The 9,198-nt window shown below is 43.0% G+C and overlaps 1 protein-coding gene across 7 annotated transcripts in view; it reads left to right on the top strand.

Moving 5' to 3' along the window:
• The first annotated feature begins 242 nt into the window (after window positions 1-242).
• The window catches only part of LOC142590689 (nuclear distribution protein nudE-like 1), a 400,224-nt gene continuing 391,268 nt past the window's right edge, over window positions 243-9,198 (top strand). For 6 of the 7 annotated variants that reach the window (XM_075703108.1, XM_075703107.1, XM_075703105.1 and 3 more), the window contains exon 1: window positions 270-463. The gene's annotated coding sequence lies outside the window, so the exon portion shown is untranslated. The other variant, XM_075703106.1, reaches the window with a different exon arrangement.

Here is a 9,198-nt window from a genome sequence, read left to right as displayed (position 1 = left end):
CTGCTTCGTTCTACAAAATGCAGGCAATTACCGATGTTTAAGTACATCTCAAACAACTTAGACTACAATATGCTACCATGTGAGCGACGTTTGCTTTCAATTTGACGAGTAGTTTGTGGACAGGAATTTTTTAAAGGTCAGGAGTGCCGCAAACGTGCACACGTCAACCACATGCATCTGTGGTCTTTTTACTAGCGCCATCTTTAAATAATTACGCAGGAGTAAGAAACACGGTGGTCGTTCATACCTGGATCTGGTGAAAGGTACGCACGCTCCAAAAATGTCTGTCTGCCGCCGTCGGTTTCTTTTGTGAGGGCTGTGAGGTTTCAAGCTATTTGGGCTTGTGATCCGGCCTTTGTGCGGCCGAGGTACTTTGTCGTGCCATCGTCGGATGCCCGACTGCTACTAAAAGGAGCGAAGCGCCTGTCGGTGATCTCGCGAGAGGAGCCTCTGCTTGACGCAGGTAGGAAATACGGCCGCCTGCATTTTCTGTATTAGTCGCCTCGCGCAGTCCGCCACGCCCCTGTTCGGCACTACTGGATTCATACTTTGTTGCGGACAATACACCTTCGAATAGCCGTGCCTTACACCAACTTTGAATGAGCCTGCTGGCCGAGCACACTTTCGTCACAGTCGGCTGTCGTTTTCTGTTTTGCTTGCTGTTCGTCGTCGCACCTCGCCCAGGCAGCTTATTTTTTCGCAAGTGCACTGCGGTGCCTGGCGTCACCTGTTTCCTAGCTAGCCGACAACTTTCGCCTGCTCACTCCTGTCGTCATCCGAGTGGACGACGACAGGAGTCAGAATTAATTTCATTTGCAGTGGACAAACACTGGTGTTTGAGGGGAGTTTGTTGTCCGACTATATGCAGAACCGAATATTGTTCTAGGTTGACCGTTAAATTGGTGCGCAGTTAGCATCCCATTGCTTCAGTTTGTTTCAAACAACACGCACCAGCCTAGCTTGCGCGTACTGTTGACTGCCTTGACATATGCTCGAGGCTGGTCGCCGCTCCACGCTGACGGCATGATTAGCCGTGTCGTGGATGAACGGCGAGAGACACGCATCGCGAATCGGCGCACGCTATCGGTGCTAAAAGCTATATAAGTCATCTGCCTGCCGTAGTTCTGACCGTAGCAGGTCAGAACATTGATTCAAGCCGACCTCTCAGCTCTTCTATCATAACAAATACCTCTCGTCGGCCTGCCGAGAATCATTGTGCCGGTGGCCGCGTGAAAGTCTATATAGGCATCAATCTCCAGAGGGATCAAAAGAAAAGAAAGAAAAAATGTGCCGCTTAACGCTAAGTCTCGGTAAGCGTGAACGAATTCGTTCTAGCCTGCAGGGAAGATATCATTTACCATGCATAGTGCAACGAACCTTTACCGACCCCTGGCGTCCCATGTTTATACCGGTGTCGCACGCGGCACTTTCAATCGCGATCCAAAAATTTGGTCTGGATCGGGCTTGACCGCGATAAAAAATACCCTGTGTGAGTGAGGTATTAGCGTAAATCATAGTTTCTAAATTACCCTAGAGGGTAATGTGGCACTAGTGTCTGCGGGGGCTCTCCTGAGCGTTACCTCAACCTACATGGGAATTATGGGAAGTACAGGCTTCGGATTGACTTCGATCTTTAGACTAGTGGCGTTGGCTTGCGATACAGTAAATGAAGTTTTACTAAAAAATTATCGCGTCAAATCAAATTTCATTTCTGCAGCATCTTATATAATCCACAACACATTACATAAACTTTGTATGACTTGAGATTGAAGCACGGTTTACCACCAGGGCACATATTCTCACTATATTACCTAGAGGGAAATCTGGCGCTGCTGCGCTGTGGTATACATGGGAATGCCGTGTATTGTGACTTCGGATTGGCAGCGTTCTCGGAGAGCCAGGACACCTCGAAGACGCGCCTGGCAAGCGCCGTTCCGTCTGTCACAATCATTCATTTTCTACTAAAACAGCACGTAAAAAGCTGTTTTAGCTTTATTATTACGCAAAAACATGTTTTGTTTAACTGTGAGAGCTTGTTATTGCATATACCATTATATGAAATGTAAAAAGTATCAGCGGGCCACTAAAGTTGGAGGATAGACGACAATATTCGCGCTCGCTTTGAAACGTGTCGTCTGTTCTTGCTTTTCTTCGTTTGGACATGCATTGTAGGTGAGTAAAGATGTAATATGCGTGAATGGAAACATATGAAAATTTTACTTTGAGAATGCGTTATTTGTGTAGCCATATCCACATTTTAGACGAAGCCTCGTATAACACCAGCCAACATGAGCCTCGCAGACACATATACCGTCATTCCCATTATGGCACGGTGCCTCCCAAGAAACTCCCATAGACGGTGGCGGCAGATTTCCCTCTCGGTGTTATAATGAGAAACACCACCAGGGCATACCAGTGTATGCATTGTTACCCGCCGTGGTTGCTCAGTGGCTTTGGTGTTAGGCTGCTGAGCACGAGGTCGCGGGATCGAATCCCGGCCACGGCGGCCACATTTCGATGGGGGCGAAATGCGAAAACACCCGTGTACTTAGATTTAGGTGCACCATAAAGAATCTCAGGCGGTCGAAATTTCCGGAGTCCTCCATTACGGCGTGCCTCATAATCAGAAAGTGGTTTTGGCACGTAAAACCCCATAATTTAATTTTTTTTATGCATTGTTCTGCAATTCTGTTCCCAATTTAATGCCAAATAATAATTATTTATTTTTACAACAGCAATAACAGTCGTGCATGTACTTATAATAAAATACTCATGAAGTATTTGTGGAAATGAAAATTTTGTAGTGGGAAAGTGTTGCGCCTTCGAAAGGAATGCTAGAAGTGTCGTCTGCTATGACGCCTGTTCGCTGTGAATGCGAGACTTTTCTCGCAGACAACAAGCACTTAGGAACTCTCGCTCTTTCGAAAGGTTGCATTGGCTGTTAAGATTGCTGAATGTCTTCAAGTACTTTTAAGTACACCTGCTGCCTTGCTAGCTATGCTAGCTATAGGGCGCCTGTGGCCTCCTGTGAGCATGCTTCGTTATATTTTATATTGACGTACCGTTTCTGAAGTGTGAGCCAGCAGCTGTTATGGCATTGATTTACACTTTCTAATTTTGCCACAGCAGACTACAGCCAGGAAGCAGCAACCAGTAAGTTTGTATTCCCAAATGTCCTGAAACAGACGTTCCAATGAGCATATAAACGAGCAATGCGTAATGAAGCCCTAGATCAAATTTGATTGTCGAGCCACTAGAAGTACAACTGCGTATGTCTTGTGTCAGTTTTTTGCTCTTATGAAGGTTCGTAAAGCATGTAACGCTACAGTGCCAACCCAACACATTTAACAAACCAAGGTCAGAACGGTCAAAACGTGTTCTTTCAATGTTTACGATGCTGTCGCTTTCTTGTCAGGGCTTCGACACCACACTGCGACACAATCATCGTCCTAGCCGCTGGCACAGCGCACTATTGCCACTTCACAGAATCATGTATAGAGCTTTGCATCGCACTGTCCTGTTGTGGGTTACAGCAATTGCGCATGGAGCGAAACCAAAACTGCCAAAAAATACCTGTAGACTAGTTCACCAGTCAACAGAGTACCAATCCATAGCCTGTACTTCCCATCCCCATAATCGTCGAGCCATCGCAGCACCAGATTTCCGTCTAGCTATGGTGATATGAAACTGTGTGGTGTAAACCAAAATGTTTTCGTGGCTTAAACAATCTACAGAAATAAGCCACCGTCTCCTTGAGGAGTTGGTTTATCACCATCAGCCTCAGTCTGCTTTATGTCTACTGCAGGGTGAAGGCCTCTCCCTGCGATCTCCAATTACCCCTGTCCTGTGCCAACTGATTCCAACTAGCGCCCATGAATTTCCTAATTTCATCGCTCCACCTAGTCTTCTGCCGTCCTCGATTGCGTTTCCATTCTCTTGGTACCCATTCTGTAACCCTAATGGTCCAACGGTTATCTAACCGGCTCTTTACATGACCTGCCCAGCTCCATTATTTTCTCTTGATGTCAATCAGAATGTCGTCTATACCCGTTTGCTCTCTAATCCCAAACTGCTCTTTCTTCATCGTGAAGATCACCATGATCGTTCACATGAGAAGGGTGGTGGCCTGTTGGTGGCCATCTTTGCTTGTTGACACTGGCACTGCTCTTGAGATAATTTGGGTGGCTTGTCTTACATTATATGGGTAGTTATTAATGCACGTTTGTTATCGCCCACCTGCCACTGATCGCTTGTTCGTGTCTGATCTTCATAAAAGTATTTCCAGGGCTCTTGAACAGTTTCCCACTACCAAAATCTACCTATTTGGGGATGTTAACTTCCCTGATATTAATTGATCTCGCTTGTCCTCATCGAGCATTGCTTCAGGCGATTTTATTAAGCTGTGTTTAGAGTTCTATCTTGCCCAGATTGTTTCTGAGCCTACTCACAGCACTAATATATTAGACTTTATTCTCACAACAGAGCCACATAGCATAAGCCCTGTCGTGCAGCTTGATGGCTTTAGTGATCACAACCTACTGCAGTTCTCAATTGATATTTCACTGAAATTTGCTGGTGCTGAACATAACATTATCAGGGTTTATGACTAGGCAAATTACGAACAAATGAACAATGAACTTGAGGTTTTCTTTCAGAAAAATTTCTTCCATCAGTGACAAACAATTTTGTTGAAGCGAATTTGAATTAATTTAGAAATATTATGTCACTTCTAGTAGATAATTATGTGCCACTATTCATTATATCTAATGACAAACGTAACCCATGGTTTAATATATCACGTAGATCACTCCAAAATAAAAAGAAAAGGTTATACGCTTCTGCTAAATGGCTATCATGTCGCACGTCATGGTCTAAATTTAAAGATTGTTTAAAATATTACTGTCTTGCAATATCTGAAGTGAAAAAGGAGTATTTTTCCAAAGATCTTTCCTCACTTTTACACACTAACTCTAGAAAGCTTTGGCGAGCTATCTCTCCTGATCGTGACAGTGGTACTGTTACATTGCATAATGCTGACAATGTTGCTGTCTCTGCATCTGAGTGTGCTTCAACTTTCCATTCCTTTTTTTGCTCTGGGTTCACTAATAAAGACTGCTCCTCTGTACGCTGCATCTCCGACCATGATTATCGCTTCATGTCCCCTATAAATATTAGTGTTAAAGGCATTTAAAAATTAAAATCTGATCTAAAGGTGTCTACATCATGTGGAATTGACAATATTAATTCTAAAGGATAGGTCAGCTATATCCAGTCAAATTTTGTACTACATTTTTCAGCAGTCTTTATCAACAAATCTTCTACCTGCTGACTGGAAGATAGCTAAAGTTATTCCAATATTCAAAGATGGAAACAGACACTCACCTGGTAACTACCGCCCCATTTCGCTAACATGTATCTGTTGCAAGCTTCTCGAGCACATCATTGCCTCCCATATATCCAACCTTCTTGAATCTAATAACTTTTTCTTTCACAATCAACATGGTTTCCGTAAAACGTTTTATGACACTCAACTATGGGAATTACGTCAGATTTACATTATGGGATGAATAATAGCAAAATTATTGATTACGTCTTTCTCGACTATGCAAAAGCCTTTGACAGAGTTGCTCACTGTCGTCTAATAGCTAAATTAACTGCTTTTAGGATTGACTCATTAACATTATCCCGGCTTCGTAATTTCTTATCTAATCGGCAACAGTTCGTATCTGTGAATAACTTTAGCTCCTCCACATATGTTAGTGTGTAGTGTGTTAAGCCTTCTTCTTTTCCTAATTTTATCAATGATTTGCCGAAAAATACTTCCTCCTACATATGACTTTTCATGGATGATTGCGTAATTTACAGAACGATTAGCTGTCATGATGACCATCTAACTTTGCAAAATGACCTTCACCTAGCTAATCAATGGTGCGACCGTTGGCAAATGACACTTAACACATCTAAGTGCTGCGCTCTTTCCTTCACTTGTATGAAATCATATCCTAAGTTACCTCACGAAATCTGTTCGGCGAAAGTTCTACTTACAAATATATTGGCTTTTATTTTTGTGCTGATCTTGCCTGGAGCTCTCAGATTGAGAAGATATGCGCTAAAGCTAACAGAACTGCACCTTTCACCATCTACCATCTGTCAACAGGCCTACCAAACTTTTGTACGCCTTCAACTTGAATATGCTTCAATGATCTAGTTTCCTCATCAACAATACCTAATAGATAAATTGGAATCCATCCAAAGCTGTGCTGCCCGCTTTATAACTTCTAATTGTAGTCGTCAATCTAGCATTACCCAAATTAAATGCCATGTTCCTCTTCCGGACTTGGATTCCCGTCGCTCTGTCGCCCTTCTATGCCTCTTTCATAAATACTACAACTCATGGTCAAGTCAAGTCAGTTTTATTTACATCATTATGATGTGGGCAGGCTCAGGCAAAAAAGCGAACAATTTTCACTTGAGGGAGCTCGAGCCCCCATACATGGCGTACAGCAAGGTCAAAAGTTTTAAATAAGTACAAAATCTACACACACTACATCACAGAATATAATACAAGAAATTCAGAACAGTCGATATAAACTCTTCATACATGTTTATTGATACACAATGCATAGGTGTTAACAGAGATGCAAATGTCATCCGTGTCACACTTTGACGCAAAGGGAATACAGCAGCTTACAAAAAATGATTTCTTAGAGTTTGTATGCGAGATGTTTCAGGAGAAAAACGTTCAAAGACGAATTTATTTAGTAACCTTGGAACTGCATAATGCATGTCACGCAAGCATTATAGCTGCAAAATTCCAGGCCACCGACATCCCTGCGACACCTCCATGGACATTGCCAAGACCACTAGTGAGGCTTCAGATACCCGGAATTATAAAGAAATCTCACGTTTCCTCCATTAGCTTGAAGCAGCTCACCCTGTCCCATATATTTACATTATATAGTGAGACTGTACAAATATATACCGATGGTTCGGTTACGCCATCTGCCACAACGGCCGCATTTGTCATCCCACAACTTGGAATTACTCAACGATTTCGATTAGACCACAAATCGACATCTACAGCTGCGGAACTTGCAGGAATACGGGAGGCTGTCCGTTTTATGAGAACGCAGACACCCCATAAGTGGAAGATATTGTGCGATGCCAAATCAGCGCTACAGGCGCTAAAATACCTTTTAAAGAAAGGACCATACTATCTGCTCGTGCTGGAAATCGTCGAACTTCATCACAGTGCCGAGTTAAGTGGCCACGTGATCACCTTTCAATGGGTGCCTAGCCATTGTGGTGTTTTTGGTAATGAACTCGCTGACAGTGAGGCAAGATCGGCCTCCTCTTCCTCTGATGAAGTACGGATTGCCTACTCGCGACACGACACCAACTCCATGATCAAGGCACTCATGCAGGACCTTACAAAGTCTTACAGAGCCCACTCTGATAACATTCACAGACGTCTACATACGATTGACCCAGACGGTAAATTCTGTTTGCCCCCGAAGCTTACACGGAGCAAAACATCATTGCTACACAGGATTCGGCTCGGCGTTGATTTCACCCGTCGCTACGCACACCTCATTGGCCAATCGAACAGCCCTGATTGTGAACACTGCCAGATGCCCGAAACACTGCAACACGTACTGCGCGACTGCCCAGCATATATGCTGGAGCGAAGGACCTTAGGCAGTTTCCTAGCCAGCGTTGGCAGACAACTACTGTCGGAGGAAGCTATCCTTGGCCCATGGCCTGACACTGCAATTTCGATGCGTGCAACAAAAGTATTGTTCAAGTTCCTGCAGGACACCAAGCTCGACAAGCGGCTCTAGCGAGGCAACTGTCTCATGTACATAAGCACGCACCACTTTTCTTATCATCATCATCCATCCCAATACTTTCACTCCCCTTCTCTCTTCCCCAGTGCAGAGTAGCAGCCTAGAGTGCACTAGCTCAGGTCAACCTCTCTGAGAGTCTTTCCTATCAATAAATTCTATTCGTTCACTGCATGACGCATCATCTGTCGACCATGTTCTGTACGGCAAACGGGAATGGTCCAACGTTCGTGTTTTCGAAACGAGTATGGTGTTGAGTTTGATTCAAGGGATGACAATGCTATCAAGAAGTTGTCATTGTGAAAAATGGATTTTTTGTATCTTATGGCTAATATTCGTATAGCTTATGAATGGGCATGATTTTTAATCGCTTAGACAGTTCTTCGGTATGTGCGAGGTAGTCAACATTTATTATGTAACATACTGCTTTCTTTTGCAGCATGTTTATCTTGTGCAGGTTAGTTTGAGTAGTAGTGCTCCAGATAAGGAAACAGTAGTTAACAACACGAATAATGTGTTGTATATTATTAATTTAATCGATAAACAGTAGTTAACAACACGAATAATGTGTTGTATATTATTAATTTAATCGATACAGGTAGATAGGAGCGAAATTTCGTGAGCATTCCAATGCACTTTGATAAATTGGTTAAAGTAGAGCTAATCTGAGGGTCCCAGCTCAGGTTCATGTTAAAGAAAATTCCTAGTGTTTTTACTGTGTCTACCACCTCTATAATAGAGTTGTCTATATTTAGCATAAGGCATGATGTAACAACGCTGTGCCGGTAATGAAAAAGTACCGCTTTTGTTTTCTTACTATTTATTATCAAGGAATTTGCTGCACTCCATGATTTCAACTTTTCTAGTACACTGTTTGTTTGAAATTAGCAATGGAATGTTATTGCCCCTAAACAAGAGACTCGCATCGTCTGCATATGGAAGATATTTTGGAAGGTTGCTGATATCTGTTATGTCGTTTATGTATACAATAAACAGTAGCGGTCCTAAAATACTTCCTTGTGGAACTCCAGTGGTTATAGGTTGAAGGGTTGAAACATGCTGTTCTACTGTTACACATTGATATGAATGCTGTAGGTAGGACTTTAGTAGACAAGCTGCAATGCCACAGATTCCATATCTTTCTAGCTTGTTGAGTAGTATTTGATGGCTTAGTTGATCAAAAGCCTCCGAGAAATCCACAAAAACACCTATGCACATCTCCCTGTTTTCAAGTGCCTCGAGGATTATCTCTTTTTGCATTAGTAAGGCTGACGACTGGGCGTGTTGGTGTAGCATATTAGAGGTTGGATTGCGCAACATTTTGACGATACATGCAGAAGAGAAGCGCTCTGTG

This window comes from Dermacentor variabilis, chromosome 8, assembly GCF_050947875.1.
Source record: "Dermacentor variabilis isolate Ectoservices chromosome 8, ASM5094787v1, whole genome shotgun sequence".
Lineage (NCBI taxonomy): Eukaryota > Metazoa > Arthropoda > Arachnida > Ixodida > Ixodidae > Dermacentor > Dermacentor variabilis.
The sequence above is the reverse complement of the archived record's forward strand: the minus strand, read 5'-3'. Positions and strand labels throughout refer to the sequence as shown.